Genomic DNA, 13585 nt, shown 5'->3' with positions numbered 1-13585 from the left:
CTCACGTACTGCTTCGCTGCAGGGTGACACAAGAAGAAGTTCAGACAGTTGTCTGGCCGTAATTGGTGTCCAGTTGGGTTTTTTTTTTCGTACCGATTTCTGATCGGGTATGTGGGTTCCCTACCCAAGTAACAATTTTAGCTTTATTATGGTCAGCAAAATGTCGTTTGGACCATAGCATTAATCTTCATAAAAAGCTAAAGTACATTCTATAACATCACCTGGACTCTAATAAAGCCAAAATTAGGCTATTTGGCCCTATCCTAGGGACGTCATCATGACCAATCATTGTTAGTCATCAATATTGGTCACCAAAGCTTTTAAAAAGCTATTATAAAACATGTTAGAAATTTTTGTTTTTTTTCGGTTCTGTCAGTTCTTGGAGTTTTTTTTTTTATTTTTTCCAGCAACCGTAATGGTTGATGAATGATGATTGCATTATTCAGATATGAATCTGGTAAAATTAATAGCTAAAAAACCAATGTTTTACCCATATAATGAGCGTCTTTTCTACTGCCAGTCAAGATTTTAGGTAAAATGTATATGAAATAGTATCTTAAAATAAATGCGCCTCGTCAAATCTGATGGTCAATCATGATGGGATTGATGGAAAAAAGGCCTGAAAAAATATTTTCCAATGCTGGCATTGTGAATCCATCAACATGGCGTCATTTTGTACCCTTCGATTTTGCAACCAACATGGCGTGAGTCAATTCATAGTTTTATTATGGTTTAATGATGACCCCAAAAAAAGCTACGATTTGACGTTTCTCTCGCAAGCAAACCAATTACACGCTAAGGTTGAGGTCCTCATTTCTGAGTTGTTAATCATTAGTACAGTAAATGAGGACAGACTTTTTGAATGAAAAGGGATTGGTTTTCAATGACCCGTGGAATAAATCATGAGTTGAAGTCAAATTTCGTTGTCTGAAGCCATCTTGAAATCCAAGATGGCGGATTCCGCTGAACTTTAAAATGGTGTAAATGACTTGAAATCGCATGAAACCCCAACAAAATGGGTATCGGGTGAAAGTGCTAAACGAGTAGAAGTCGAATTTCGCTATCCGACGCCATCTTGAAATCCAAGATGGCGGCATCCGCTCAACTTTTAATGCTTAATGCTGACAAAAAGTCGCATTAAACCACCACTATACGAGTATTGAATGAAAAGGCTAAGCTAGAAGATGTCGATTTTTTTCTTTCCGACGCCATCTTGGAATCCAAGATGGCAGCTTCCACTGAATTTAAAATGCTGTTAATCAATGAAAATCGCTTGAACACAACTTTTTTTTCACGTAATACTACATTAAAACTACTATTTTAAAACAATTTAGATCATTTTAAAATCACTTTTATTATTTTTTCATTATGTTTCGAATGCATTTAGATTTTTTCTTGTTTTGTTTATAGTTTTTGATTGTTTTTGCCATTTATGTAATTCTTTTATTCCTATCATGCTATTATGTCTAAATTGTATTGGTCTTATTCTAGCGAAAACTATAAGGTTATGTTGTTTCTGTTAACCGTCTGATTTTGGCACATGTGCCAAATTCGATGTTGCCAAAATCGAATGTTGCCAAAAACGAACGGGGTCTGTATTGTGGTATTTTTTGTGGGATTTTCAGTCACTTACAGATTTTTAGAGAAACGCGAAAAGAGATATTTGACTTCTATCATTTAGCCTTAGCACCCAATACAATATATTTGAGAGTTTCATGCTATTTTCATCCATTTACAGTATTTTTAAGTTCAGCTGAAGCCACCATCCTGGATTTCAAGATTGCGTCAGAATGCAAAAATAAACTTTTTATAGCTTATCCCAATTGACAAATATCCATATTTTGGAGGTTTCATGCGATATTCAATGATTTAGAGCATTTTTTAAGTTTATAGAAAGGTGCCATCTTGGATTTCAAGATGGCGTAAGATAGCGTAATTCAACTTCTACCGGTTGATTTCTTTTAACTTATACCCCTATAATATAGGTTTTATGCGATTTTCAGTCATTTACAGTATTTTTAAGTTGAGTGGTAGCCGCCATCTTGGATTTAAGATGGCGACGGGCAACGAAATTTGACTTCTACTCGTTTATTACTTTCACCTTATAACCATATTGTGAAGATTTCACGATAATTTCAGTAATTTACAGCTTTGAAAAAAAGAGAGGAAGCCGCCATCTTGAATTAATGATGGCGTCAAGCTTTTTTTTCCTACTATTTGGGCCCTTTCACTCAATACTCATATTGTAAAGATATTCATACCACTTTCGGTGATTTCAAGTTTTCAAAGATGTATTTTTTTAATTTAAACTCAAAACCAACACGCATAACTTACCAAAAATGTGTAAAAATGGGAGTTCCAATTCAAATATGTGCTATCTAATCTGAGCGTGTCCTGTTTTGACATTTTGATCGAGAACTGTCACTAAGTTTTATGGCGGTTTAATAATCAGGCACTGAGTGCTATTATAGAACATGCAAAAAAAAGCTTGGAGCAAACTTCTAAGTTTGTGTTTTATTATAGTTTTAAAATAGCATTCATAACTCTTTCAAAATAACTAAAACAGTATGTTTAATAAAAGTTTTATTAGCGTTTTCAAAACCATCTGCAAACATATGGTCGAAAAAAAATATAAGCATTCTGCATGACCATAATAAAACCGTCATAAAACGAGCTGCACAAAAAAATGTCATAATTAAACCATAATAAAACTTCCTAATGCTAGTTGGCATAATCTGTGTTACTTGGGTATAGTACCGATCCGAGTGTCGATAATATTCTTTAATTTTTTCGGGGTGTGGTACGCACGCGAATTTCTGCTTCAAGCACCTTGAATTTCAGCACGGCCGGTGTTTTTTTTTTCTTCGATAACTTCAGCCTGCTGGCCAACAAAAACTAAACTGAGCTCTTGAATTTTTCACTCTTTTTTCATTCGATGTTGCGGGCAAAATCTTAATCGGGTTGAACGAAATGTTCCCCCTATTTTCGTGACACTACTCCTTGCCTAGATATCACACAACACTCTAAACACAAATAGGCCGCCCGCGAACTCCTGGAGCAGGATGAGCGAAGATTTAGATTTCGCCGTACACGGCCAATTTTTTCCCGAGAAACACGACACGATTCAACACACGGTTTCTGTTGATAGCATGCAAAGCTGCTCCATTCACAGTACGACACCAAAAGAGCACGAACACTACGTTCCCACCGCACAATCGTCGTCGCTCTTGCTCTCTCTCTCGCTAGTTGGCGATTGCTATCTGTTCGCTCATTCACAGAAGACCATTGAGGAGCACTCACTCGTCCCGTCGTTTGACGGCAGACGACGACGACGTCAGTCGTCTTGTCTTCACTTGCTTCGCCGGCACCTTCCTTCCGCAGCACAAAATCAACCGAGGGACAAACGCGCGCAGACACACCACTTAACGGGACTCACCGGCGGCGGCAAACCCAAAAGACAACACTGTGTGCATGAGCATGAGGAGGAGGCCTCCGGGAATACACCGATTCCAGCCAGCCGGTCAAACAAACACGCACTTCCCGGAGCGAATTTCGATTCGCTCTCTTGTTTCGTCACCGATTCACTCTCTTTACTGTTCGTGTGTCTGTTCGTCTTCCTCCTTCACCTCCTTGGCCAATACTCGATTAACAACGAACGTATCGGAGGCAGAGAATGGATATTCTTCCTCGTCTCCGCGTCGCTCACTTCGGTGATGTGAGTTCGGATGCTGTGAGTTCCACCTTTCCGCGAGCTCACTCTACTTTTTGTAACTCATTCGAGTTTTGTTATTCACTGATCTATCTGGCTGTTGCTAATACTTCACACTGGTGAGAGAAGGACGTTTAAGAATTATACCGACCGACCGAGATCTGATGATATCTCTCCAATAAGGAGATGCAAATGGGCTCCGTCGTTTCGAGGCAGATTAAGGCTGATGTCATGCTGAAGCAACTAGCAACGCAACGCAACGCAACGTTCCAATAAGATTGCGTTGCATTGCATTGGTATGTCATGCTGGCGCGACCGGTCGCTTTGAAATTCCCTACAAATCATCACATCTCTACATCTGATAATGCTTTGAATCGTCTCCTTTCTTTCCGGAGCCATCAAAAACTCATCAAATCACGACCCGGATTGCAAGAATGCCGAAATTTGAACCGACAAAATTCCTTGTTTTTTTTGCCGGAACTAAGAATTCATGAAAATTTTCTCGCCGATTAAGATAGTTTTTAGTTTATTATCACAAGTTCGGACAGATCTTCGTACTATTGTGCTTAAAACCCGGAATCACTGCTTCAAATCGAGAAAAAACAATGTTCCTATTGGATTTCTTACTAGTCGTGCTACTAAACACATTGGCATCAGATTGGTCGCGCTACACAAAGCGACCAGTATGACAGGTCTGCGCGATTTCCATGAAGATCAAATGAGAGCTGGTTAGTCGTGTGAACGTTGCGTTGTAGGTCGCGTTGCTAGTTGCTTCAGCATGACATCAGCCTAATGCTTGTGTTTATTTATCCCCTCTGTGTCTTCTCTCGGTCTCGGCCTATCTGTCTCTTTGGTCGATTCGAGGTGGCGCCTCTATACTAGTGCTTTGCTCATCACACTCGGTCACACAATCCCAGTCAGAGCTCGGTGGTGGAGATTTTCGATTTTAAGTATTTTTTCGGCAGAATTTCAGTGAGCTCTCTGCGGTATTAAGATTGGGAAATCCCTCGAATGAGCTTTTAAACATTCCAGTGGATTGATTGAGCATTGTTTTAGTTAAATATAGTATTTTTAAAAAAACCGGTTAAATACACAATTGACACAATGGTAGATTTCGCATTTCTAAATCATATGATAATGATTAAAGATAAATCCAAAATAAATATAAAAACAAAAGTTTTCCAAGAACGGGTATAAAAAGAGTTCATTTAAACAATTAAATTATATCATTGAAATACATGTTGAAATGGTGTCGTGGTAGCGCTTGGAACTCACGCGCTGCTGGTCGGAGGTTCGAGTCTTGCTCATTTTTTTTTTGTTTTTTTTTACAACTGGATAAATTAAATCAACAGTATTGATGGCTGGCGGATGAGCTCTACCTTGCAAAAAAAAAAAATGGTTCAGCATAAGAGGAAAGTGATATGAATTATAACTCCTGCATTGATTTGATTCTGGAATTTGAATCTGAAAGGTTAATCTGATTTCAAAATCCGAACTTTAAGGAAAAATTTTTTGGTAAAAAGTCATTTTTTTCGATTTTTTGTGGTCGGGGTGGTCGCGTAAAAAACATCGAAATTTTTAATCAGGCAAAACTTTGAACTCGAAAATTTGTTTGGTAAAAAGTCATTTTTTCGATTTTTTTTGGTCGGAGGTCGTGTAAAAAACCTTGAATTTTTCGAATCAGGCAAAATTTTCAACTTGAACTTTTTTTGGTAAATGGTCGGGGGTCGCATATAAAACCATGTATTTTTTCAATGAAGCAAAATTTTCAACTTGAAATTTTTTTTATGAAAAAGTCATTCATCTTTAAAATTTTTTGGTAACGTCAGTTTTTTTGATTTTTTCTAATCGGGGGTCGTGTAAAAAGCCTTGAATTTTTTTAAATCAGGCAAAATTTTCAACTTGAAAATTTTTTTGTAAAAAGTCATTCATCTTGAAATTTTTTTGGTAAAAACTCATTTTTTTCGATTTTTTTCTGGTCGGGGGTCGTGTAAAAAACCATGAAATTTTTGAACCAGGCAAAACTTTCAACTTGAAAATTTTTTGATAAAAAGATATTTTTTTTTTCGATTTTTTCTGGTCGGGAGACGCGTAAAACAATTTTTTTTTGGTAAAAAGTCTTTCTTTCGATTTTTTCTGATAGGGGGTCGTGTAAAAATCCTTGAATTTTTCGAATCAGGCAAAATTTTCAACTTGAAAATTTTTTGGCAAGAAGTCATTTTTTTCGTTTTTTTTCCTAGTTGTGGATCGCGAAAAAAACCTTGAATTTTTCGAATCAGGTAAAAAATTTTAACTTTTAAATTTTTCAGTAACAAGTTTTTTTCGATTTTTTCTGATCGGGGGTCGTGTAAAAAACCTTGAATTTTTTTTAATCAGGCAAACTTGAAAATTGTTTGGTAAAAAGTCTTTTTTTTCGATTTTTTCTGGCTGGGGGTCGCGTAAAAACCATGTATTTTATGAATCAGGCCAAATTCTCATTTTGAATTTTGTTTGGTAAAAAGTCATTTTTTCGATTTTTTTCTGATCGGGGATCGCGTAAAGAACCTTCAATTTTTTTAATCAGGCAAAATTTTCAACTTGAAAATTGTTTGATAAAAAGTCTTTTTTAGATTTGTTCTGGTCGGATGTTGCGTAAAAGCCTTGAATTTTTCGAATCAGGCAAAATTTTCAACTTGAATGTTTCTTGGTAAAAAGTCATTTTTTTCGATTTTTTCTTGTCGGGGGCCGCGTAAAAATCTTGAACTTTTTTAATCAGGCTTTAATCAAGTTTTTAACTTGAAAATTTTTCGGTAAAAGTTTTTTTCTTTTTGGATTTTCACTGATAGGGGTCGCGTAAAAACCTTGAATTTTTTGAATCAGGAAAAATTTTCATCTTGAAAATTTTTTGATAAAAAGTCTTTTTTTCCTAATTCTTATTTCTAATTCTGAATCTGAATTCATAATTATTATACTTAACATGACTCCTCAATCCGAATTTCAAATCTAAATCTGGGAATGTGAATGTGATCTCATTCTGGAATGATCTGAATTCCGAACAGAAATTCAAAATCTAAACTAAGAATCTAGCTCTAAACTGAACCTGAGCCTTATATCTGATCTGAATTCATAATTTGATGTCCGAATTTGAATTCCGAATCTTTAATCTAATCTGAATTCTGAGGGTGAATGCTGGTGAATCTGGATTCCGCTTTCAATTCTGAATGTGAATCCAAAATTTGAATTTTAAATCTCTGTTTTTTTCAAAAATTAAAAAAAAATCTAAACTGGACCCTGAATTCAAGAGCTTTCATCAACTTTGTAATTTTCGAAAATCGATTTTTTAGTTTCTTAATCTGAATTCTGAAAAGAATTGTGAGTTCTGATTTTGAGCTATGAATTTCAATTCCTCATATGTAATTTTTGTTGTAATTGTTATGTAAATAACTGGATATGACAATGCATGTGAAAAGAAAACTCTGTACACATACGTCAATTTGGTGTCATTTCAACCAAATTACATTGGTTTTATGCCGATTTTGAGAAGGGTCTACAGGCTTAATATAACTTCCCTTAATCTGATTTTGGATTTCTAATTCAAAAACCAAACAGAAAATCAAAATCTAAACGTAGTCCAGCCCATCTGAATCTAGATATCCTATCTTATCTGAATTTTTAATTTGATGTCTGAATTTGAATTCTGAATCCGTACGCAGAATTAAAATAAAGACTTCGATTTTAAATCTGAATGTGAATCCTGAATCTGAACAAGGAATCTTTTTTTTTTCTTCAAAAATTAAAAAAATAACATTCAGAATTCACACTTAGAATTTACCTACATTCATCTGAATCTGAACCAGAATTCTGGAGCTGAAATCTGAATTCGAATCTGAATCTGACATCTGAATCTGAACTCTTGATCTCAATTATGAATCGGAATCCTTTTCTTTGAATCTGAATGTTAATCCTGGATGTTAAGTCTGTACAGAACTATGAATTCGAAAGCTTTCAGAAATATATAAATTTTTAAAATCGATTTACTAGTTTCGAGTCCTCAGTCCAAATAGTATTTCAGCTGTAGAATTCATTAAATAAAAAGATCAATGATGAATTCCATAATTAACAACACGTATTCTTGCTAATAAATTCGTGAACCTTTTTTAACTTCTGAAGGTAGGCTCATTGTTACATCCAAAAACGTCGAGCCGGTGCTGCGTTCTTCGACCAGAAGAGGGAACAAAAAAAATGGCAAAAATTTCAAGTTGTCTACTATTAGTATGCTTTGTCCAGTCCATGTATGAACTCTTAAAGGGGTTTTTTGTGGTGGAAAAAAAAGATGTCAGATCTAAGTTATAGAACTGAATTCTGAATCTTAATATTGATTTTAAATTTTTTTTCCTAACCTGTGAGTTGATAAGAATAAATTTACTTAAATTTGATTTCAAAAAGGTTGAAAAACACCAAGGCTAAAAAAATCTTCTCATCAAATCCGGACAAAATACGAGAAAATTTTGTCAAAACCCAGAAATTTTTCAACAAAAACCAAGTAAAAAATTGACAATAAAAATCCAAAACTATCGACAAATTCAAAATCGTATTTAAGCCTTCCAAAAAACCTTTCATTTCATGATTATTTTTGTATAACCTGTCTTAAGTCTCAGGTCTGAAGTCTTAGGTCTCATGTCTCGTGTTTCAGATCTTGAGTCTCATATTTCTCTCAGGTCTCAAGTTTCAGGTCGCATGTCTCATGTCTTATGTCTCATTTCTCAGGTCTCAGATCTCATGTCTCAGGTCTCCGCTCTCATGTCTCAGATCTCGAGTCTCATATTTCAGGTCTCAGTCTCAGGTCTCATGTCTCGTGTCTCAGCTCTCATGTCTCAGGTCTCAGGTCTCAGGTCTCAAGTCTCAGGTCTCATGTCTTAGGTCTCAGGTCTCAGCTCTCATGTCTCATGTCTCATGTCTCGTTTCTCAGATCTCGAGTCTCATATTTCAGGTCTCAAGTCTCAGTTCTCATGTCTCATGTCTCATGTCTCAAGTCTCAGGTCTCATATATCACGTTCTTAGTCTCAGAGCTAAGATTTTCCCAACTACAAAAAGATCCTAAGTGTTTTCCTTTGAATTTTCTCTCAAAAACCGCGTTAATTCGCGAAATCCGTGTAAAAAAAACCGTGTTAATTCGAAAATCCGCTTAAAAAAAAGTTGCGTAAAAAAATACCGCGTAAAAAAACCACAGTGCATTTCCTTTGACTAATTTGGCCCTATTTGCTTAAAATGTTATCGTTATATTCTTCCCTCCACTGGAGGTTTCTCGAAGAACCATAGAATCATTTTTCCATTCCAATTACCCTCCCCTACTAAAGTTGGTTTCTTTCGTATGACTAATTCTATAAATATGCTACAAAAATATATGGGACTCTCGCTTTCTCTTCCTTTCTCACTTAATGGAAAAAGGAAAGGGTCCTAAATTAGCTAACTGTGATTAAGTAGGGGTCACAAACATCCCTAGAGTCTTTTTCCGAATCCAAATATCATCCCATGCCAAATTTAGTTCCTTTTACTTGATTATTTCTCAAGATATGCTAAAAATTGTATGAAAGCCCCCTCCCCCCTTTCTGTTTCTCCAATGCAAAGTGAGAAGGGAACATTTCGTTCACCCAAATACCCTCGCATTCCGAATTCGATTCTCCTCGCTTTATCAGTAATATAATATAGCAAAAAAAATAGTTGGGCTCCCTCCCTTTTTCCTATCCTCCCATTGCAAGTCAAACAATATTAGAACTTTTCCCACATCCAAATAAATTTCCATGCCAATTTGGTGCCAGTTGCTCGAATAGTCATCGATTTATTCAATAAAAAATGTATGAAAGCCCCGTTTCTTTCTCCTCACTGAAAGAAGGAAAGGGTCTCAAATAATTATTGGAATATTTGTAGTATCCAAAACTGGATGCCAAATCTGGATCCCTTAACTAATTCTCGCGTTATGCAAAAAAATTATAAGAGAGCTCCCCTCTACCATTCGTATCTCCTTACTGGAAAAAGGAAGGAAAAAGAAATATTGATCGTAGCCAAATACCCTTGCATGGCAAATTTGGAACCATTTGCTTGAAAGATTCTTAAATTATGCAAACGTTCCTCTTATGCTTGGGAGATCCCCTCGCTCCTTCAAGTAAGAGGGAGGGTTCTCAAACTGTAATAGGAACCTTCCCCGGCCTCAGAACTACCCACCTGTCAAGTTAGGGAACAGACAGACAGACAGAAATCCATTTTATATTTATAGATATCCAGGCAAACCCGGATAAAACCGCACAATCTGGCAACCTTAAACACATATTTCAAAGTTTTTTTTTATGGGAGTTTAACACGGAGTGTCATTCTTCCCTTGATATTTCAAAGAAATCTTTCCACCTCGTCTTATTCATCGGAGCCGGAAAAATCTTTGCAAGAATCTACTGTTCGAATCTGTTCCTCTCCAGCAATTTCGTCTTGTTTATCGGTGCCGGAACAACTACAAAACATAATCCCGAACATGCTCAACGGAAACCGACTGAGTTGATGATTCCTTAATAAATAGTTATGCATCGATCTTTGGTCAGGATACTGCCAAGAAAAAAAAATTCTTTACACCAATTCGAGATGTGACCGTTTAGAAAGTACAAGTTTTTGTTAAAAAAATCCCTTATAACTAACGAACGTCTCTCAAGTTTACTCTCTGAGGGAAAAATGAGCGCATTTTAATTCCATGCAAATCAAATGCTTAGAAGACATTTTTATTGTATGAATTCAATTACAATTGTTAGAGCCAAAATTCTGCAATTTTCGAAACACCCTAATATTTCAACATTCTAAAAATCATAACTCGCTTACGAATCGTTATATGTATGTGGTGTCTTCGGCAATGTTGCCACCAAAACTGTTGGCTACAACTTCTGTTCATTGGAAAATGTTTTTATGTGAAAATCATGCAAAAATTACACACCCCAAAATATTATTTGAAATTATCAAAGCGCATGGTTCGATGTGTATTTTCGCTGAAGACATGATTTGTCTATCTTTTATAGTATCTTCGTAATCCGAGATGCCAATGTGCCTAACTTTCATAATTTGCCTGATTTTTTTAGGCTCGGCCTGACAACCTCATAAGCCATTGAATTTCCCTGATTTTGAAAATATGCCTGATTTTGCCTGATTTTTGCGAAAGTGGTGAAAAGGATAGTAAGGAACTGGATTTGGAACTATTGCTGAAGTTAAAAAGTGAAAATGTGTCTGAACCAAAGCAATCGAAAGATTCCCTTTCATTCTTATTTAAAAAAGGGTATTAAAGGGAATCTTACGATTGCTTTGATTCAGCAGAATTTTTCAACCAAATAGGCTCCTAACACATATTAGAGTGAAAATGTATGACCAAAAAACAAAAAAGGCCATCACTTTGAGTGAAATTTTTGTTACTTTAAGTTACAGTGCCCGAGCTTGTTTCATTTCTGTGATGTTACGGTTGTTCAATTGTATGTTCCATAGGATGTGTAGATGAACCCACTTTTCACTATTCACGAGGATTTTAACAAGTAAGAATCATTCATCAGTTCAGCCTAGTCTCTCTTGAAAATCACCATCGATCGAACCAAACGATCTTCACTATTCTGGACGATCTCCAGAATTCCTTGGCTGCAATTTGATGCTAAGCATTTCTTCCTTCCATGCGCAACAGAAGTTCTTTTAATGATGGTTGCACAATTTTTGGGGCCAACCGATTACTGTTTACAATTCTGGTCAGTGTTCCTCGTTCAGCACAACGAATTTCAATTCGTCACACAACACACGCGGCGATCCTGTTATCGAACACATTGCAGAGGGTCAATTCTTATTGGATTTGGTATTCCCTCTTATTTTGAGACTATCTCTTGGATGGTTGATTGAAGATTAAATTCATTCTCTTTCCCTCTCTCTCCCTCAACAACACGCACCCACCCGCTACCAAACCAAAGATGGTCTTTTGGCTACACTCTCGCACATCACTTCGGCACACACAGCTAGACAAGATTGGTCACGAAAAAATGGCCCCAAATCCCCTACCCCACGAGAGAGAGAGAGAGGAAAAAAAACTGTTCTATCCACAAGACAGTGGATTAAAAGCCAAACGAAACCCCGTTTAAAGAACACTAACAATCGAAAAATGCACTTTTCGGCAACCTTTCCGGAAGCCAAGAACTATTTTAGACTTCTGCCAACACCATCGGCGGCAGCGCGAGAACACACAGATGAATTATTCTTAAGAGAAAAAAAATGGATGGGAAAGAAAAACCTCTTTCGCAGCACCTCTTAAAACCGATTCTACCGCACCGAAAAAGCTCGCATCAGAAGGAAAAACGACGACCACGAAGAACGACTCTCATCGAACGACTGACTGGGTACTTCGGCGCGTTGCCTTGCCAAAAAGTGTAGGGCAGCGATGCCACACATACCGATTTTCCGGTATTTATACCGATTTTTGAGCAAAATTTTGACCAAGAATCGGTATATACCGATTACAGATTTTTGGCAAAACATACCGATTTCATACCGATTTTTAAGATTTTAACTCAAAATTCATTCCACTTCAACATTTCCACTTCATTCAAGCTATCCTCGTAAAGGTCCCGTAGAAGGAAGAGAAAGTTCGGTAGCTGGCGTGGCGTAACTTTGATCTGTACAACTTTTAAAGTATTCTGCCTAAGATCTCCACGGCTCACTCTCATAATTCGTTCAGTTGTTCGCGCTGTTTTGTTCCTTTGTTCTGTCAAATGATGCACTATTATGGTACTCAACCTCAAAGCCAATGGACTAATCTCAAGGCTGATATTTGAACTTCTGCGACTGCCAATAGAAGTTCCTTAAGGTCAATCTCAATTGACGATCGCATTAAAGCTCTTGTCTCGTGAGATGCTAACTTTTCAAGAAAATACATACACCGTTTGAATATAATCATAATCCTTGTTCAACTCGTCGCCAGATGGGGTATGTCGAGAATTGACGTGCAATCAGATACACGGAATGTAATATCATCGGTATAATCTTCAATCCTTCTGCATATTGTTAGCCAAATAAATTATATCATAAGTATCTAAACTGCAAAAGTCGCAGAATTAAAGACCACGCCAGGCAAAATGGGTTTCAGTTATAGTAAAACCACTGACCATACTGACTGGACACTCGATTTCGTTTGTTGGATAATTTTTCCAACAGTACGCAATATCGATTCCAGAGTGCGCATCGATCAATTTGAAGAAATGCTATCCCAGTTAGAAAGTTCCACCCAACTTTCGAAAAAAAAGGCAATTGGGACGATAAAATCAGGCTAAACAGGTACAATTTTCCTACACGGCATTTGTATCGGAAAAATGGTAGGTTCACCACCTACCGTCGGTATTGCGAACCTGCTAAATATGATGATAAAAATTAGCCAGAAAATGATCGAATTTTTGTTCTAAGTGTCCTGTCAGTATGATCAGTGGTAAAACTATGTGTTTTTTAATCTTTTTCGGAAGAACACCTTCTTTTAGAGCACATTTCTCATTTATTTTCGCATAAAATTCTTGGATTTTCATATGACTAATGTGTGATTTTTCATAAAATAAAATTAATTTTTTATTGGCTATAAAAAATTGAAGCAACAACTCTCTCAATTTTCTGCAATCATTTCTTTTTCTAAGCGCTAGAATTCATATCTAATACTAAAAGCTGAATTGGCCAGATTGGCGAAAATCCATCAATAAAACGAAGAACATCAACTTGGGCCCAAATTTACCTCGAACGTCAAAAAGCCGATGGATTTGTAAGTGCTCACTAAATTAAAATTTCCTTTAGGTTGACCTGGTTCTATTAATGCCTTATCGAATTTATCAAATTTACATCCCACTTTAGCCA

The 13585-nt window shown here is 36.4% G+C and overlaps 1 long non-coding RNA gene across 1 annotated transcript; it reads right to left on the bottom strand.

The window, feature by feature from the left end:
• Positions 1–12075, bottom strand: LOC129744387 (uncharacterized). The gene is made up of 3 exons (XR_008736903.1): positions 11985–12075; positions 2745–3825; positions 1–16 (listed from the first exon to the last, which is right to left on the bottom strand). It is a non-coding gene; the product is annotated as an uncharacterized LOC129744387 (long non-coding RNA).
• Between the last annotated feature and the right edge of the window lie 1510 nt (positions 12076–13585).

The sequence above is a fragment of the Uranotaenia lowii genome, chromosome 1, assembly GCF_029784155.1.
Source record: "Uranotaenia lowii strain MFRU-FL chromosome 1, ASM2978415v1, whole genome shotgun sequence".
Lineage (NCBI taxonomy): Eukaryota > Metazoa > Arthropoda > Insecta > Diptera > Culicidae > Uranotaenia > Uranotaenia lowii.
Note: the sequence above shows the minus strand (reverse complement) of the source record. Positions and strands in the feature narration are given on the sequence as shown.